This window comes from Pseudorca crassidens, chromosome 4, assembly GCF_039906515.1.
Source record: "Pseudorca crassidens isolate mPseCra1 chromosome 4, mPseCra1.hap1, whole genome shotgun sequence".
Taxonomy (NCBI): Eukaryota; Metazoa; Chordata; class Mammalia; order Artiodactyla; family Delphinidae; genus Pseudorca; species Pseudorca crassidens.
Window position 1 is genome coordinate 7506318 of NC_090299.1, and position 20721 is coordinate 7527038.

Here is a 20721-nt window from a genome sequence, read left to right on the forward strand (position 1 = left end):
TCAAAGCTCTCTCAAAGATTTGAAGGCTTCAACAGTTCTTAAGGCAAAGTCCAAATCCATTTACATTACACAAAGCATTTTTTTTTTCCTTATATGGTGAGGTGGAGCAAATGTACCTAAGTTCAAATCTTGGCTCCAAGGTTTCTAAATTTTTGGTTTGGGGCAAAAGATTTAATAGCTCTTTAAGTTTCCATCCATGAAATAGGTATTATTATACTATTGCATAGAGATTGGAAAAATTCTGGCACATATCAGTTTTTCAATAAAAGTTAGCCTTTCTCCATAACCTCTATCACCATCAGTCATCATAAAATTGTGCTTTCATCTGGTGCTAATCTACAAATTGAAATGTAGATACCAATATCAATATTTAAACAATCAGGTAATCTCTCACTCTAGTTTTAAGTGTCCCTCTCTTGGAACTCTTACTTTACCACAGGAGGGCACTTGAGGTGAAAATCCAGTTAATTTGCAACTCTGCCCCTGTCATGATACGTTTTGTGCCTGATTCTCAACATAGTCTGCCGTATAGTTGTAGGAAATGAACATGTCTGACATATAAGCCCTCCTGCCCTCAAAGTATGCTGTATAAGATAATTGGCTAACTTGAGCATGTAATTCTCTATTTGACTTCTAACTTAGATTAGTCAGATATACACAATCCTTAAATATTACACTCATGCCATTCAAGTTCTAGAACTTCTGCATAAGCCAATGCTTCCCTTTCAATCTGTGGCTCATTCTAATCCATTGCAAGAGACGCTACAGCACTGTAGGAGTTTTCACCACTTCGCTGACAATCAGCTCTTGCTTATCTGATTAGTGAAAGATCTAGTGTGAGATTCACTTTTTAAAGAGTCTCCTTTCTGTGTTCATGCCTTTTTAAAATAATAGTTTCATTTCTGTTTTGTAGTTGTAGAAAATTGAGCACTGAAATGGCACTATCTTGTTAGTTTATAAAGTTGCAGAGCCTGAAATAGGACGCAGTCTCCCTGGTACTGGTCCTGGTTTTCAGTTTCCATACCTTGGAGGCTAGAGTGTACAACCTCCAGAGAACAGGGGTAGCAAATAGACATCCAGACACAGGTGCGAGGGCTTGTTCACATGCTCTTCATTATATATACCTTCATTTGAAGGATTTATAGGAGAGGAAATATATAGTGTTGAGATCATATTCAGAACATAATGTAGGGTGAAAATAAAAAGTGCTAACTTCAGTAAGGTTTGGATTAATGTGAGCATCTCAGAAATTTGGGAAAGATAGGCCTGATGAAGAAATATAATGAATATACTGTTAAAGGAGAATGAGTGCAAAAGTCCATATTATTGGGTGAATGATATCTTGCGAGCATCTTATTGGTTGTGTCTTGTGGCTGAGAGTAAAACAGAAGGTGAAGTTTGCCTTTGTACTTATAAAATTCTCAGTACACACATTCTACATGCTTTTTCTCTAAGGTTACAGAGAATGCAAATATTATTGATGAGTCCTTAAAAGCATAAGAAATAGGGGAAAAGATAAAAGAATAGAACCACTTAACGGTCAGCCAAAATACTGTCTTTATACAGACTTTTTTGGGAACACTTTAAGAGCAGTTTTACGTTTACAAAAAAAAAAAATTAAGACGAAGGTATAAAGATTTCCCATACACTGCCAGCCCCCCACAAATGGATGCTAGTTTGTTGACAGATTTGGTGGTGGAAGGATAGATGATTAGATGATCTCTGAGTTCTTGTTTATATATTCTTAGTTAATTGAGGCAAAAACATCAGGTAAGAGTAAGGAGAGTTCACATTGTGTTGGAGTGTTGAAGATAGAGACGAACAACAGTCACTCGGGACAGTGGGAAAGTGAAGATGCCAAGAAGTAAAACAGTCTTGCCAAGAATATATTTAAGATTAGTCAATAGATATCTCAGATTCCATGTTTTAAAATGTGATCTATCAGTGCCATCATCTTCAGAACCAGATTTTCTGCACATGCACCAGAAATATTTGTAAGCAATTCATGAAATCATGAAAATGTGGGTATGTGTGAAAGGGCATGGGGGGAGGGGTGGGCGGGGAGAGAGGGAAAGAGGGAGGGAGGGAGAGAGGCAGAGAATAAGGATACTTACTAATCTTGAGGGTATTTTGAAATATAAGATATCCTTGAGTGGTAGAATTAGAAGCCTTACTTTCTTCTTTATCTACTTTTGGATTCCTTCAATATTTGAAAACGAGAAGTACTTTATAATAAAAATGGATGAGAGAGAGGAGAGAGAGATTTCTCAATGATTCTGTGCATTCTTTTGTAACAGTATCATACTCGTTTCCCTTCATGAGATACAAGTTGTGCTGTCAAGTTATTTCAAGTTTTCAACAGCAATGGGATGAAGTCGAATCTACTATAGTAAAAGTGTTCAGTCACTTGCTCATCTGGACTTGACAATTTCATTATGCGATCTTTTTGTAGTTGTTTTTAGCTTAAGGCATGGGTTTATGGTGACTCTACCCCAAAGCCACAGAGTGTATACAATTTTTTTTTTTTTTACTAACTTGTATTTCCCAAGACTTGTGGAAGTTACTTTATGAAAGAGTTTTCCAACATTCCATACTTCTACACATAGAGAATATTATGTATTTTGTTTGTTCATTCGTTTTCTCTCTACCATATTGTTTTCTGAAAATGTTTTTTGTATTCCTTTATATTAATAAAATTTGTATAGTTTACATAAAGTTATTACTTTAACAAATAGTAATTTGAAATAGCCATTATTTTAGAGATTTTTTTTCATAAGTAAACCTAAAGTTACATGGAGGAGACTGGAATATTTTGGATCTCAGATGAAAAATGCTAAAACTTAAATTATTTTATAATATAGTAACTAATTTTGTATAGATGTAGATTCTTTTCCACACTCTTTCCTACTTCACCTCCATATAGAATAAGCTCATATTGATTTATAATATTTAATTTTTTACATTAAGAACATATTTTAAGAAATCAACAAGAACCAAAGATCTCTTTTAAGAGATTTGTTTGAATAAAGATTATTGAGTAAGAGTTTGAACAGGGGAATACAAGAAAATGTGATATATTTTAGTAACTAGGAGTTTAATTTCCCAGTCTCTACTATTTGTCTGTTTCTTTTTCCTCCACTGTACTACTCACCTCACTTTAAAACATCCTGAACTAATTTAGAGAGCATAATCTTATTGTTTTGATGTTAAATATATGAAGCACATTTTCATTACCATTACTACCAAAATCTAGAAGAAATTAAAAATCTGCACTCAATTGCATTTGGTAGATAACAGTTCAAAGTGGCAAAGAATTAATGAGGAAGTTTCTTTGAAGGGGAATATATATATTTTTAACATCTTTATTGGGGTATAATTGCTTTGCAATGGTGTGTTAGTTTCTGCTTTACAACAAAGTGAATCAGTTATACATACACATATGTTCCCATATCTCCTCCCTCTTGCGTATCCCTCCCTCCCACCCTCCCTATCCCACCCCTCCAGGAGGTCACAAAGCACCGAGCTGGTATTTAAATAAGGAGGTAAAGGAGATAGATGTCTTGCTGTTATTTAAAACATTGTTAGTTGGTTCTATCAGGTCATTAAAATATACTTCACTCAAGTTGAAAGTTCTTTTTAAAAGCATTATTTTAACATGCTAAAATCATCTCCTTATAAACTTGTACAATGATCTTTGTCTGTATGTCAGCATAAATGACAAAGTCAAGTGAATAATGTAAGAAAAAGTCTCTATTGATTGGTATGCAGGACAGCCAGACTATTATTGGAATCTATATAAATCATCTCCTCCTAAACTAATGTATGTCTTGGAGCTATAGTCAACTTGATAAAAGCTAATTTGGAGAAAAGGCATTTGCTATGTGTCCTTGATGGTATAACTGTTAGTCTATTCATCACAAAATAATAATGACAGTGTTTTGAATATGTAAAAATCCATGAATAATGAATTTTGGCCTTAGCTTTTCATAGTCTCTTAAAAATAGGAACATGTAATTTGTTTGTCCTGATCTTATTTGGGGACTTTTCCTTATGGAGTGCATGCTCATCTAATCCATATATCACATGTTTTAAAACACTATATTTGTACCTTTTCAATAATTTAATGATAAGAGTTAATCATTGAAAATTCTTCCTTTATATTTTTATGCTTTAGTATTTGCTATAAAATTAACCATTATACAGGCATAAACTTTAGCTCATTCTCAACTGATAATTTAAAATATTCATTCACTGTCTGATAAAGTGGTCATGTAGCTTAGTTTTTGTCAGTGAGTTGCCAAGAGGAAGTCTCGTGGAACAACAAATGGTTTCTGGGGTGTATTCAGGTTCCTGGTAACAGAGGCAGATGCATAAAAATATTCCATTTTCCAAGCCTTTTCACCTATTCTTCCTGCCTATTTTCTGAAAATACGTTGCTTTTTCTTGAGATGGGCAACCCAAAAGGTAAAACAAAGGCAACGTAGACGGGTGAGTAGAATGATTAAGAGAACAACGTTCTTAGGGTCCTTGTGGCACTGTGTCAAGTATGACGTTTCTTATCTCTGATCTCTAATTACGTAAAGCAATTAGATGTCTTTAATAACTACAGTGGTAAGTAATCTCTCAATTTGTAATCCAAATCTTTTCTAACTGGTATATTTCAATATTTGACTTGATCACAAACAATAGATAAGAAGTTCCTCCATAATCCAAACACACCATTCTGCAAGATTGGCACTGGAGGATATGTGGAGGGTACACACTGCTTGACTAGGAGGTCAAATGATTTTTTTTTTTTTTTTTTTTTGTGGTACGCGGGCCTCTCACTCTTGTGGCCTCTCCCGCTGCGGAGCACAGGTTCCGGACGCTCAGGCTCAGCGGCCATGGCTCACGGGCCCAGCCGCTCCGCGGCATGTGGGATCTTCCCGGAGCGGGGCACGAACCCGTGTCCCCTGCATCGGCAGGCGGACCCTCAACCACTGCGCCACCAGGGAAGCCCTCAAATGATTTTTGAGCAAATTATCAAGTGACTGTGAGTTCCATATTCTCTCCTAAGCAAGAGTATAGGGATGGCCCCTACTGCTTAGCTGTGTGCTACATGATCAATAGATGGCCTATAGTTACCTCACATCAGGGTCAAGGCTGCCTGAAGCAATGGTGAAAACTCAAGAGATGAAGGATGGAAGGGCAGTACTGCATACCTAAAGAAAGTCAATGACCAAGCAGGTAACAAGCATTCAGCCATAAAGATGGGACAGTGAGTGAGCTGTCTGATGATGGTCAGGTTATTTTCTCATGAATCCATGAAATAAATCCCAACAGCACTCCAATGCCAAGTCAAGCTGACCATAGCCATCCAATAGGATCTTTCTTGACCCTTATATCACTCTTTCCCACGTCACTTTTAGATGATCTATTAAATGAGCAAGTACGTTAGTCTTCTAACGCTGCTGTAATGAATTACTACAAACTTAGAAGCTTAAAATAACACAAACTTATTATCTTAGTTTTTGCAGGTCAGAAGTCTGACATGCATCTCGTTGAGCTAAAGTTAAGGTGTTGTCAGGACTGCGTCTTTCTGGGAGCATTTGTTTCTTTGCCTTTTCCAGCCTCTAGAGTTCTACTGCATTCCTTGTCTCAACCCCTCTGCTGTCTTCAAAGCCAGCAATCACTGTGTCTCTTCGAATCTTCCTCCACATTTCTCCCTCCCCCCAGCAGTCTGCAAATTTCCACTTCTAAGATTACTACATTGCAATTACAATTGAACTTCATAAAACATAGACTAAGGCAACAAATTAAACCTTGGAAAAAATGTTAAGGCCTATATGATTGACATTTTTTGATAAATGTATTTAATGCTATCATTATTAAATGTGCAAAGGCTAAAATGATACTAAAAATTTTAAAAGCTTATTAAAAAGAAAAAATAAAATGAATGAGGTAAATATATAAGTATCTATATAGAAATGGGTTTAATAAAATATTAAGTAAAATTTGGGAGAAGATAATTTCTAATTTGTTATTCAAGTACATATCAAAGTGTGTCTTAAATGTAATTTCTTAAATCAATTCAAAAAATCACTCACTGAAAGAAATTGTTTGCTTAGATTATTTTAATGCCTTGTTATAACTTCCCACTGGCCTCTAGAGCATTTGATATTTGAACTTCAGTTCTAATGCACAAAGTTCAGTGAGCTAAAAGAATGGAAATACCTAGTGACAGTAATCATGACTTTTTTCCTATTCACAAATGACAGTTAAACAGATGTCTCTAAATCAGTGATTGAAAATAATAAACATGTAATGATTCAGAACATGAGTCTTATAAGTACACTTCCAAATTAGGTTTCTTTTTTGCTGAATTGACTTTGATCTTTACAGTGAAACTGAATTATATGTACAGGCACAGATTTTTTCATGAAACAATTAAAATATTTATATAATTTTGCTATGTAATTTAAAAAATAATTTATTTTATTTTTGGCTGCGTGGGATCTTCCTTGCTGTGTGTGGGCTTTCTCTAGTTGTGGCGAGTGGGGGCTACTCTGTTGCGGTGCATGGGCTTCTCATGGTGGTGGCTTCTCTTGTTGTGGAGCATGGGCTCTAGGTGTGCAGGCTTCAGTAGTTGTGGCCCGCGGGCTCAGTAGTTGTGGCTTGTGGGCTCTAGAATGCAGGTTCAGTAGTTGTGGTGCATGGGCTTAGTGGCTCTGAGGCATGTGGGATCTTCCCGGACAAGGGATCAAACCTGTGTCCCCTGCATTGGCAGGCGGGTTCTTAACCACTGTGCCACCAGGGAAGTTCCAATTTTGCTACATAATTAACCAATGATTATCAATTAATTATTGGCTAATAAATGGTGCTGAGCACTGTACCAGTTATATTTTAGTAAATTATGATATTTAATGAAAACATATGCATTTCTTTCTCTCTAGAAGTCTCACATCCTTCTGCACGAGGAGAAGAAACTAACACATCAATGACTGGAGAATATGCCAAATTAGATCACTCATTAGAAACTATGAACTACAGAACAATAAAGTGATACTCTAGCCAAGGGAACAGATGAGTATGGAATGGAATAATCAGGGAAAGATTCATAAAATAGCTAATAGTTTAGATAAATCCTGAAAGAAAATATTAGAAAAAATAAAAAGAGGAAAAGAATAATGATAGGTGAGAGAAAGAATGTAGAAGATGTAACAAAGGAAGACAATAGAAATAAGAATGTATTTGGATTGAGAAAAATACGTTTTGAGTAAAGTTATGAATATAGAGAGAATAACTGTGAGGAATAAGAATGATTAGGTAGTGTGAGGCCATCTAATAGTCCAGTTGATCTGACAAATAAAATAGCTGATAAGAGCAACAGCCTTAATCAAAATATTGTGTCAGCAGTGCTATGGTGGATTCTTTACATCAAATGTGCAAAATATTTGCCTCCATTGTAAAGACTTGGTCATTTTGTAACACATCAGAAGAGAAAGCCTGTATTTCAGCTAAGCCATACCATTTCAAATGAAAAAGTTTTGTAAAAATCTTATGAAGTAAAAATTGCCATGTTAACTGTCAAGAATATTCTCTCCTTTCTTCGAGCGAATGGAACTCAGTATTTGTGATTCTTCTGATATGTGTCATGTTCCCATGCACCACAACATATGTTAAAAAGTTAATAGTGTCACATAATTCTTACATATTTAAAAAATTCTCTATTGCCTATAAAGCCAGAATTCAAATTATTCTAAGTATTAAAACTGCCATGGACTTTTCAATACTTTATTGATTTATAATCAGACCAAGGTCACTTTAGTAGGAATTCCAGAGGAAATCCTAATTTAGCTCAGAAGCCTTTCAAAGGGGTGGATGCAGGGGATCACATGATCAAAATGCATAGGCAGCTTCTGTCTAGGATATAGAAAATTGGAAAGAATATCATTCCCCACTTTGAAACAAAAAAGAGCAGGGTAACAACATTAGTACTTTTCTTGAAATCATCAGAGTGCTGCAGTACCAGGACAAACAGTTGCCTGAATTCCAGGAAGAAACAGAACCTTGCAGGTAGACACAGTTCACCTATACAGATCATGGTAGACAGTGGTGTGAGCCACCATCTAGACGGGCAAGGAGAAATCATCTGGCGTTTAAACGAAATGCCAAAGGCCAACCATGGGACAGGGTGACATGATGGGACTGCTGAGAACACCACACAAAAAGACTATTTGCAGATCCTTCTTCATAGATGCCCGTCTGGTATTCAGGAGGAAGTTGGGGGAAGAACATGGGATCAGGGAGCCTGGCTCACTGGGACGTGTGTGTGGGGGATTGGCTGCAGCTTCAGAAAAGGCATATGGCCTCAGCCCAGCCTGGATATCTCCTCACAGGACAAGGGGAGAAACCCAGGATCCTGTGACAACATTACAAGCACACTGTAGGTGACCTAAGTAAAAACAAAACCCAAACCCAGCTCAGGATCCGCTTAGATTGACTCAGATCCATCTGTTTCTCACCTCACGGTCTGACAGAAGTCAAAAGCCAGGTGCTGGGTATAGGCTGTGTTTGGTGAGACAGAACTGAATATCGATGAATGTACTATAATCAGAAATTCATTATAATTATTTATATGTCAGTTTTAAAGTAGTTTAGACAGCTGAATATCTATTTGAATTGTCTCTTTGCACTTATTACAGGATCTGGATTCAGACATTCTCACCAAAATCTTTTGTCATCTTCATTTTTGAATATCCTTAAAGAATCACTCCAGAGATTGCTATATATAGGTGTCTAATCAAAATCATATGGGCCAGCCTAGCAAGTAGATTCTAGATGGACTGAGAACAACCTGGTAATACACTGCAGTGCTTTTAGAAAATTTGTTCTAAATGTGGTCATATTCCTAGTATATACCTCAGGTTAAATTTTTCTGCCAAATGTGTGTGAACAGGGGAGGGGTGTGAGTAGATGATGGGGAGGGGGTTAGGAAGACCGCTAGTAAGAAATTTCAAAAACTCAAATCTACTAACTCGCTACTAAACAAAATATAGCTATTCTTATTTTGGTTTTTTAAAGTATGTAAGTACACTATTGAAGTTTTAAGGCAGTTTTAAGGGTTTAAGGCAGATGTATAACACTATGCCTTATGCATTTGCAAAACCAATTCTGTAGCAAACTTCCAATAAATTATATCTCCCATCTATATTATGACACACAGTGGGACTCCCTTCAACATACACCACAACTAAGACTATCTGGTGCATTACTCCGTCAGATGTTTACTAAGAAATGCATAACACTTAGCAAGGAACTTTGGTATCCAAGATGCATCAGTTCCTTGTATTTCCTAAGGTAAGGGTAAACACTGGAATGAGGCCTTAGGCAGGTGTGGTAGGTTATCTGCTCTAATTACAATCATTAGTTAGTGGTTCTCATTTCAGAATAGGTACAATGTGTAATTTATTGGCAAGAGTGTAGGTGCTAATTTTGCTTGTAAATGAAAAGAACAAGGGTTTTTGAATTAAATCAAGCCTCTGCTTCACAGTCACTAATACTAATAGCTACCAACAAAACTCCAAGCCATTACTCTAAATTGTTTAATGAACTGCTCTTAATAAGTAGTAAACTATAACCCTGATTCCTTCAAAATTCTGGGCTGGGGCTTAGTTATTTAACTTACCTGTCAGTGACTCCCCTGCATTTATTACAGTAGGATGGAGACAAGCTTTAAAAACAACATTGCACAGAGATTTATATCCCAGTATATTTAAATACCTGCATGCTGGGTATATCTGTGGTTGGCATTCATATTTATAATCTTTTATGTGTTCAGCCATTTTCTGCTATTCTGTTTAGGATTTTAGCTGTTTTTTAGCTATAGGTTTTAATTATAAAGGTCACTGTTAGCCTACTCATTTTTGTCTGTTCATTGTTACCCAAACAATATCCTCAGTTGATAAAAATGGTAGATAGAAAAAAGCAAATATAATCTCAATTTTCATAGGTAACTGGACACTTCATACCTTCAAAACTGCACAGAACTCTTTAAAAAAAATTTATAGTTTGTAAAATATTGAAAAGTTTGATGTCAGCCTATGTTCTGGTATTAGGACGCTTTCATTCTTTTTGGAAGAATATTAAGATCCACTACTGAACCTAAAATGACTAGGACTACCTTTCAAAATCTTGTGTCTTTATCAAAACTATTAACCACCCACGTTATTACTTTCAAACATCAATTTGAAAATTCCAGTTTCAACTAGGAACTCAAAAATACTCTGAGTATATAGATACGATAGCATATCACGTATCAAAACTATCTTTGGAGTTTTTTCCAATGAAATTTGGAAGCTCTATCTTTTGTGTGTCTTCCATAACAAAAGTCTGTAACTTTCTATGTGGCAACCATGATGAAGCAATACATTTAAAACAAATCTAATTCATATTGTCACCATATTTTAGTTTATATCTGGAAAAGTTAAATAGCTAAAGCCATAAAACTGAGTACCATCAAATATAAGTTCTATCTACAACACATGCAGAATGTTTGATGAGTATCAGCTAAACACAAGAAATACATACTTTATAATAAGTGTAAAGTTTTTCTTACTAAATATTTTTTCTGTTCAGAATTTACACTAAAAGAATTAAGAGACACAGACATAAACACATTTTAGTTTCTGACCAAAAATAGTCACCTGAAAAGTATTACTGAAAATTTATCAGCGAGAATCAGAGGAGGTGTTCTTACCAGCCATCAGGTGATTTTTATTACACGAAAAACGCAAAAACTTAGAATTGTTTTGGTTTCTTTTCCAGTAGTTAAAAGGAAAATGGCTAAAAGCAATACAGTATTTATAATAACATTTAAAAAATGCAGATGAGGAAAATATGGTCAGTTCTGACATATATAGTGTAATATATGACTAAAATAGTGTTCAAGCAGTACATGTACAAAGATATTTTGCTTAAGTTGGTAAACCAGCACACATGCTTCAAAATTTATAATGTGACTATTACTAGAAAACACATTGTTCATATGAAAATAGGCATTATGTCATAGATGGCACATTTAGAGGTGTATTATTTTTCTTTTGCTTGGTAACAAATTACCACAAATTTAACGGCTTAAAACAACAAAAAATTCTTACCTCACCATTTCCGTAGTTCAGAAGTCCGGTACCACCATATGGCTGGGTTATCTGGTCAGGGTAACACTAAACTGACGCCAGGGTGTCGGCCAGGTTAAGCTCTTACCTGGAGGCTCTGGGAGAAGTCTGCTTCCAAGTTAAATTCCAAAGTATGTACCGTCCAAGAAAAACTCAGTTTCTTGCCGTTGTAAGACTGAGGTCACTGTTTCCTTTCTGACTGACCGTCATCTGGGGCTGCTCTCAGGCCCTACACTCTGCCGGCATCGCTTGCCACAAGGTCCCCTTCACCTCCAAGCCAGAAACGGTGCATCACGCTTCTGAGCGCCCGAGTCTTGGACCTAGACCCAGATTTAAAGACTTTATGTAATTAGGTCAAGCCTACCTGGATAATATGGCTCTTGTTAGGCCAATTGATTTGGTAATTGTACCTGCAGTATTCCTTCTGGAAGGTACCTAAATTACTGTTTAATTGAATAATTGGGAGCAGATGTGTGCACACCAGGGGGCTGGGGAACACTGTATTTGAGACCATCTTAGAAGTCTGTGTATAACAAGAGCAGCTCCTTTTCTCCCAGAATGAATTTTTTCTTTTGGGGGAAATAGTTAAGTAAGCCGGCTTAAGAAAGTGTTCTGATATTAGGAACGGAAGATAAAGGCTAAAGAAACCAACCATACGGATGTGGAAACTGTATTTTCTATTTTTCAGAAATTAATAACAAGAAATCCCTCGAACCGATGGGAACTGAAGGAGCAGTGAATAGAAAATGTAAGTGCCTGATGTGGACGTGCGTTTAGGTCCTGGTTAGTGTTTGTGAGGTATTTATATTAAAAAATGGAATTTTTTAAAAAACTTTTTTTTGGAATTTATTTTTAATTACTTCAGTCTTCTTGAACATAGCAATAGGAAAATATGGTCTCTGCATTGATTAGGTTATATGTGTAATGAATCTGACCACTTCAACAGGAAATTTTCTCTCATATCCAATAGGGAGGAATAAATATACCTGAGAGAAACTTGATTGCGTTACCATGAATCCGGGTCCAACACATCCTTGTTAGAACAGGTTGTTTACACATAGTTTTGTTTATTGACTTATTTAAAATAAATTCTTTATGTTTATATGACTTTTAAAGGTTTTAAATTTTTTATACACATTTAAAAGTTTACTTTCTATTTACAGTTATTACAAATATTGGCTATATTCCCCATGTTGTACAGTACATCCTTAAGACTATCTTATGCCCAATAGTTTGCCCAAAGTCCTTATGCCCAAAGTCCTTCTTTGTCTCTTGTAATAGTCTTTATTTTAAAGTCTATTTTGTCTGATATGAGAATTGCTACTCCAGCTTTCTTTTGATTTCCTTTTGCATGGAATATCTTTTTCCATCCCCTCACCTTCAGTCTGTATGTGTCCATAGATCTGAAGTGAGTCTCTTGTAGACAGCATATATACGGGTCTTGTTTTTTTATCCATTCAGTCAGTCTGTATCTTTAAGTTGGAGCATTTAATCCATTTACATTTAAGGTAGTTATCTATATGTATTTTCCTATTACCGTTTTCTTAATTGTTTTGGGTTTGTTATTGTAGGTCTTTTCCTTCTCTTGTGTTTCCTGCCTAGAGAAGTTTCTTTAGCATTTGTTGTAAAGCTGGTTTAGTGGTGCTGAATTCTCTTAGCTTTTGCTTGCCTGTAAAGGTTTTAATTTCTCCATCAAATCTGAATGAGATCCTTGCTGGGTAGAGTAATCTTGGTTGTAGATTTTTCCCTTTCATCACTTTAAATATGTCCTGCCACTCCCTTTGGCTTGCAGAGTTTCTGTTGAAAAATCAGCTGTTAACCTTATGGGGATTCCCTTGTATGTTATTTGTTGTTTTTCCCTTGCTGCTTTTAATATTTTTTCTTTGTATTTAATTTTTGATAGTTTGATTAATATGTGTCTCAGCGTGTTTCTCTTTGAGTTTATCCTGTATGGTACTCTGTGTTTCCTGGACTTGATTGAATATTTCCTTTCCCATGTTAGGGAAGTTTTTGACTATAATCTCTTCAAATATTTTCTCAGACCCTTTCTTTTTCTCTTCTTCTTCTGGGACCCTATCATTTGAATGTTCTTGCGTTGAGGTCTCTGAGACTGTCCTCAATTCTTTTCATTCTTTTTTCTTTATTCTGCTCCCTGGCACTTATTTCCACCATTTTATCTTCCAGCTCACTTATCCGTTCATCTGCCTTAGTTATTGTGCTATTGATTCCTTCTAGATTATTTTTAATTTCAGTTATTGTGTTGTTCATCATTGTTTGTTTGCTCTTTAGTTCTTCTAGATCCTTGTTAAATGTTTCTTGTAATTTCTCCATTCTGTTTCCAAGATCTTGGATCATCTTTACTATCATTACTCTGAATTCTTTTTCAGGTAGGTTGTGTATTTCGTCTTCATTTATTTGAACTTGTAGGTTTTTACCTTGCTCTTTCGTCTGTAACATATTTTTTTTTCTCGTTTCTTTTTTTCTTTTTTTTGATGGGTTGGGCTGTTTTCCTGTCTTACTGGTTGTTTGGCCTGAGGCGTCCAGCACTGGAGTTTGTAGGCAGTTAGATAGAGCTGGGTCTTGGTGCCAAGATGAGGACCGCTGGGAGGCCTCACTCCGGTTAATATTACCCGGGGCCTGAGATTCTCTGTTAGTCCAGTGGTTTGGACTTCGAGCTCCCACCACAGGAGCTGAGGCCTGACCTCCAGCCTGGGAACCAAGATCCTACAAGCCACATGACATGGCAAAAATTTCATATATATGAAATAATATACATATCTATAATTTCATTTTCAATTGGGTTCTGATTCTTATAATAGAAATTATTTAATTTTTAACATATCCAAAGTATACAAGTATTTCTCTTGAAGTATGGACAGATGAATAAATAATCTAATGGAAAGTTGATTTTTATCTCAGAGAATATTGCATCTCAGAGAATATCTTGCAGTGTTGGCTATTACTGAATATTTCTCATGTATATGACAAGGATAACTTTTTCCAGGTCTATATGTTTTAATTACCATTTAAAAAGTCAATCATTTAGAATTAGTATTTCTGTTTTCTTTGTATACGTACCCAGGTGGAATTGCTGGGCCATGTTATAGTTCTATTTTTAGTTTTCTGAGGAACCTCCATACTGTTTTCCACATGGCTGCACCAATTTACATCCCCACCAACAGTGTACAACTGTTCCCTTTTGTGTCTGCCTTTTTTCATCAACATAATGTCTTTTAAGGTGCAACCATCCTGGTTTTCCTGGGACTGTGCTTGTTTTAGAACTGCAGGTCCTGTGTACTGGGAAGCACCTCAGTCCCAGGCAAACTGGGACTGTTGGTCATCCTATTGTGAATTCATCCATGTTTTGTATGTCTTTGTGGTTTGTTTCTTTAATTGTTGAGTAGTATTTTATTGCATCCATTTTCCTGTTGATTGCCATCTGTCTTTATTTTTTTCTTTTCACAACTGTGAATAAGTTGCTATAGACAGTCTTGTATGAGTGTTTTTGTGGATAAATTTTTTTTTTTTTTTTTTTTTTTTTTTTTTTTTTTTTGCGGTACGCGGGCCTCTCACTGTTGTGGCCTCTCCCATTGCGGAGCACAGGCTCCGGACGCCCAGGCTCAGCAGCCATGGCTCACGGGCCCAGCTGCTCCGCGGCATGTGGGATCTTCCCGGACCGGGGCACGAACCCGTTTCCCCTGCATCGGCAGGCGGACTCTCAACCACTGCGCCACCAGGGAAGCCCCTGGATAAATTTTTTTTTTTTTTTTTATTCCCCTTGGAAAAATACCTAGAAGTGAAATTTCTGGGTCAGAGTGTAGATAATCTTTAACTTTATTAAAAAAAAGTAAGAACAGAATTTGTTCAAAATGGTAGTACCATTTTACTCTCTACCAGTATCGTATGAATGTTCCAGGTGTGCCACATTCTTACCAAAATTTGGTACTGTTCAGAACTTTAAAAAAAGTTTTAGTGATTCTAGTGAGTACACCAGTGGTATCTAATGGTATCTCAATGAGGTTTCAATTTACATTTTCCTGATGACCAACTGTGTAAAACAATTTTTCATATCATTATTGGCCATTCACATATCCTCTTTTGAGAAGGGTCTGTTCAAGTCTTTTTCTACTTTTAAAATAATTGAAATGTTTTTTCATTATTATTGAGTTATAAGAGCTTTTTATGTATTCTGAATATACTATGCTGAATATGTTTTGCTGATATTTTCAAAATATGCTGAATTGATTTGCCTAGTAACTTTCTTAATGGTGTGTTTTGATGAACAAAGTTATTTTTCATTTTGATGAAGTGTATTTTGTCATGTTTTAATTGTATGCTTATTTCTTTCTGTGGCCTAAGAAATCTTTGCCTATAAGATCTGCACTTTCTATCCTCTTTCCAACATTAAATAATATTCTTCTCCTCATATTTATTTCTCAGTGCCATGCCCATCTCTCTGGCCGTGCTTTGAGAACCTGATACAAATTCTATAAAGGGCATCAACTTTCAAAAATGCCCCCCAAATGATTATCTTTAAGCAGCTTCTGATCTTAGACATGCCAAAATTACCAAGGAATAATTATAATTATGGGTCATGCTAACTTCTTGGAAAAGGGGAGAGGAAAGGGGATCTACGAGAAAAAGAACCACATTAGTATCTCAGCAGTTATCCTGACCTGCTATTCACCTGGAACATATTTGCATATAGGAGAGAAAAGGTACTTCCTGTCATTCCATCCTGGTGTTTTTCTTTCCCCCAGTATGCCACCGTTTGACATTAAGTCATCAGTCCTCTGATGTTGGTCAGGTTCTCCATAACTAGGTGACCATGTGCTCTGCTTTGCTTAGATTGATCCTTGTTTTTACCTTTTGCTATATCAATCTGTATGGATTAGATTTTTGTTACTATTTTAAACATTTTAAATTATTAATATTAGCAGTAACCTGGGACGAGTTTGGTAGATTGTTGCTTTGTCCATCCAAATTCTTCCATGGTCTCAGCTGGTAACATATGAAATGACTATGCACTGTGGCGAGCTCTCATTTTAAACTGTTGTCGAATATGAATAACTATCAGAAATGTACCCCTCTTTCCCCACCTCTTTGCAGAATTATCTAGCCCTTCTCTTTTAAGGAGAGTGTGGAAAGCACTAGCTGATAAAATGAATTACAAGGGGCATGTGTGAGCAGGGTTAGCTAATTCTTTCTGGTTATGGCAGGAGTAGTATTAGATATGATTGTTACAACCTACAATTTGATAAAACAGCCAGGTGTGCCATGGTTTGTGATGAGGTCTTCAACATGCAAGATATAGGCAGGCTATTAGTCAGTGGTGTCAGTGGCAAACAGCAAAAGAATAATATCATTTGTAAATCACACATAGAAAATTGAGGCTGATCGGAGCACAGAGCAAATAGAGAATAGCTTGAGTGCTCTTGCTACAATGCTTTAAATTTTATTGGTGTAAAATCTCACCTTTTTATACTGTTTTTTTTTGCTTTGTAACACATTAAAAAATTAAAATATACTCATTTTTTATATACTAAACTTAAAAGAAAAAAGTTTAATTAGTAAGTACTGAATTTCCATTTCTTAGGAATATTAATGTTTGATGATGTATGAGTAATCTGCGAAATGAATGGAAAGCAAGGCCTCATCACTATGTGAAAACCAGAAGAAACAAATCTTAGAATATGCATTGACCACTACTTGAAAGTAACCTTCATGTTAGAGATTCTGTGCCTAGTGAAGATAATTTAACATGTTCAGCTGCAGAATGTGCATTTACTTATTACTCTACAAAACATAGCCTTTATTTTAGGTCAAAATATTCCTCTAAAGTAGTGTCACTCATTTTCAAGTCTAAGTTTTCTCCTGCAAATACTAAAAGTGAAGCAATGTCTTTATTATGTCAGCTCCTTCAGGAGAAAGCAAAATAAGCAAGTGTTAAATGAAGTTCAATTTATGCCAGTGTCATCAGATGCTTCAAACAGAAAATCAGTTTCAGTCATGATTTTAGTTATTTAACTACCTCACAGAATCAAAGTGAACTATTTGGAGGTTCATTCTATCAATATGTAACATATGAAATTATTTGTGATTGCAAATTTAGTTAAGATATTCTAAATAGAAATAAAATGATTTACTTTTGTACTATAATATAAACAATATATTTATGGTAAAATAAAGAAACATGGAGCAAAAATGTACTTGGAATTGGTGGTGGTGTATACAAAATTCATATTCTTTCTAAAGAAGCATTAGTCATGTACCACTTGTAATAAGATCTATTATCAAAATGTGTCAGTAAAATATATAAAGAGAATAACTGAACTATAATTTTTGTGTGAATATGGTATCAGATGTAAAATGTACGTTTCAGCATGATAAAAAATGCTTTCTGTTTTTGTGACCAATCGTTAATTTAGAAGGGTTTGAATCTTTATAATAAATAAATAAATAGAGTTCTACTACTATTATATTTGGCATTTTGAAAATAATTCCAATAAACTTTGGCTTTATTTTCTTCAAAACCATTTGGAAACCTTTAGTCTAATATTCAAATAATGGAACAACAAAAATAATTTCAATTTTGAAGGATGTGATAACATGCAATTATTAAAAGCAATGATACAGGAACCTATTAAAATACACACCTGAAAGTTCAAGGGAGGAAGGAAACAAATAAATTGAGAGAAAAATATGTGTTGAAGTTTTTTTTTAATTTGGAATACTATAGATTCACATTGATAAATAACTTGCCAGAATGATTTTTTGATGAAGCTTTTACATTTAATTAATATTTTATTGTATAGTAGAATAAAGTAAAATTTAGAAAGCCTTTAGTTTTATAATCAAGACTTGATAAAATATTCTAAAGAATCATAAACGTATTATATTATTAGTTTTATTGTAATGCTATTTATCCAAGAAAGCTACTCTGACATGAGTCAAAAATAAAAATTTATGTGAGAAAATAAATTTGTTTGAAATATACGTAAATTTCAATATACAAATGAAATTGCGAATATCTTTCATTTTCAGAATTTTCTCTATGCTTACCAAAGACTTCAGCTACTGTAGACTGACGTTCCAATTAAAATAGTATTATGGTATAGAGTGGGGTTTATTAAAATGGCCAAGGATATTAAATTTATTATTCATTAAATATAACTTTGGAGAGATTGTAGGTAATTTTGACAAAATTAAAAAATAAGACCATACAAAAATATGAGTCCTAGAGAAAAGTATAAATAATAAGATATTAAATGCAGATATGGTGAAGAAGCAGTTTCTATTACAGGAATATATATCAGGAAAATTTTCCTACTAAGTTACTTTGAATGGAAAAAATGATTTCATGTATATTTTATATATTGATAAATCATTTTATTTGTAAAAATAGTTTAAATAATTATTATTTAAATATTATTATAAATATTATTATTATATCTATATACCCATCAATGAAATAAAACCTACTTATTGGCCAATAAATAACTATTTCAAAATTTAGTTATTAGTTATTCTTAGCACACCCTTTCCATCTCAAAAGCATCCAACTTTGCCTATAGGTAGCTCATACAGTTTTGGGGGTAATACTTGCCTCATGCTCTCCAAGAAAGAAAAAGTGAACCTTTTTCCTAATTTTGAGAGACAATCCTTAGAGTGTATTTTTCCTCCAGAAATGAGCTCAGCCATCCAAGGTTCTAAACATTGGACCGACTTCACTCTAAGTTTACATAGATGTTGTACGCGCTTCTCAACCTTGAGATGAGCCTGAAGGTAGAGTCTTGTGGAAAGTCCATGTGGGTGGGTGATATCAATTGGCTTTCCAACCCATCTCCATCAATGTCCACTTGGAGCTTCAAGTAGCCATTCCTCCAGCCTCAGGTTCCCACAGCAGGGGCGGGTGTTTCTGGGCCTGCCCATGTTCTCAGGGCAGCAATATTAAAGAAAAAATTGTTCTGACACTTGTTAAAACAGTAGGGGAGACTTTATTCAGAACTGTTGTGAGAGGTACCAAGATCCTCACAGTAGGAAGAGAGACTAGGATCTACTCTAGGTGAAACAAAGACAAGTGGGATTTACAGCCAATGAGCAGAGTGAGGGGATCAAGGGGATGGAATATTAGACATCAAAGATAAGTGGGAGGATTCTTGCTAAACCAACTTAACCAAGGATTTATACATCAAATGTGAGGGATAAGGAATGTGATCAGGTATCAAGGATGATCAGACATCAAAGGTGGGGTTCTCCCTAAAATAACTCAGCAGAATTCTTGCTAAAACTGGGCCAGGCAGGCCAAAGACAGGATGGGGGGCTAAGACGGAGGCTTAGTTGAGAAGTAAGTTCAGAGGAGCCTGACTAAAATTTGGTCAAGGAGCGAAGCTTCGTTAGCAGTGACCAACATGTTGATGTGTTAGCTTTGACTTTCATTTGTCCTTCCCCACTTTAGGATCTTGTCTGCCTAGGTGAGGTGACAAAATGGGGGGGGGTGTGGGCAGGGGCATACAGTCCAGTTTCTTCACTAGCTGAAGCTTCTCTGGTTTCCTGACACCACCTCCCGGCCCCCACTTAGACTACCTTAGCTTTTTTTAAAATTAATTTTTATTGGAGTATAGTTGATTTACAATGTTGTGTCAGTTTCTGCTGTACAGCAAAGTAAGTCAGTTATATACATATATACATATGTCCAGTCTTCTTTAGATTCTATTCCTGTGTAGGTCATTACAAAGTATTGAGTTCCCTGTGTAGGTTCTTATTAGTTATCTATTTTATATGTAGTAGTATGTATATGTTAATCCCAATGTGTTCGTGTTGACATTCTTTCTAAAATGTTGACTTTTCTTAAGAGAAACTAATAAGAGGGAACACTACCTCTATAATCTCTCCTTGACAGTTTCAGTTCACTCTCCTGCTCACACAGGGCCTGGTGCCTTTCTCCAAAGTTCATTTACTGTGTGTGCTTGAGGATATTCCATCAATAATGTGTGAAGGACAGACCACGATTTGGGGTGGACATCGGAGACCTTTAGGGCAGCCTGCAGTGGTAGAGTCATGAAAGCAGTTCTTACACCTTGATTTCCAAAAGTCTGCAAGTGACGTACTGGGGCATCCATGGTTTACTGGAACCTGTTTTTTCTTCCCTTGCCACTATGGCTTAAACTGCTGCCTAAAACAAACTTTTGTTTTTGTTTTTTTTTCTGATCGTCCTCATTGTATTGAGGGAACAGCCACTTTCTTCCATGCTTCTCTTACTTTTTTACTAAAATTTTACAGATTCAGGAGTTAGGAGAATTTCAGAGAGGAAATGAGGACAGTCATTTTGAGCATGTATCAGAACAAATCACTTCCTATTTTGATGGGAACAAAATTATAATTTTTTAATTGGAAATTCCTTAGTCAAATGCTTCAGTATCAAAATCTGTAACTACATTTCAAATGCCAAAACTTTCTAACCAGTCCTCTGTTAATCTAGGTTAGTTCTGATTGCTGTGTCACTTAGGATACTTCTAGATACAACAAGTAAGAAATGAAAAAATTTTCTAAGTGAAATAAATCA

General features: G+C 35.5%; 1 long non-coding RNA gene across 1 annotated transcript in view; it reads right to left on the reverse strand.

Moving 5' to 3' along the window:
* Window positions 1–11250: 11250 nt before the first annotated feature.
* LOC137223073 (uncharacterized) overlaps window positions 11251–20721 on the reverse strand; it is a 31825-nt gene continuing 22354 nt past the window's right edge. The window contains exon 3 of the long non-coding RNA XR_010942709.1: window positions 11251–11476. This is a non-coding gene — a long non-coding RNA (uncharacterized lncRNA). The remainder of the gene's footprint in view (window positions 11477–20721) is intronic.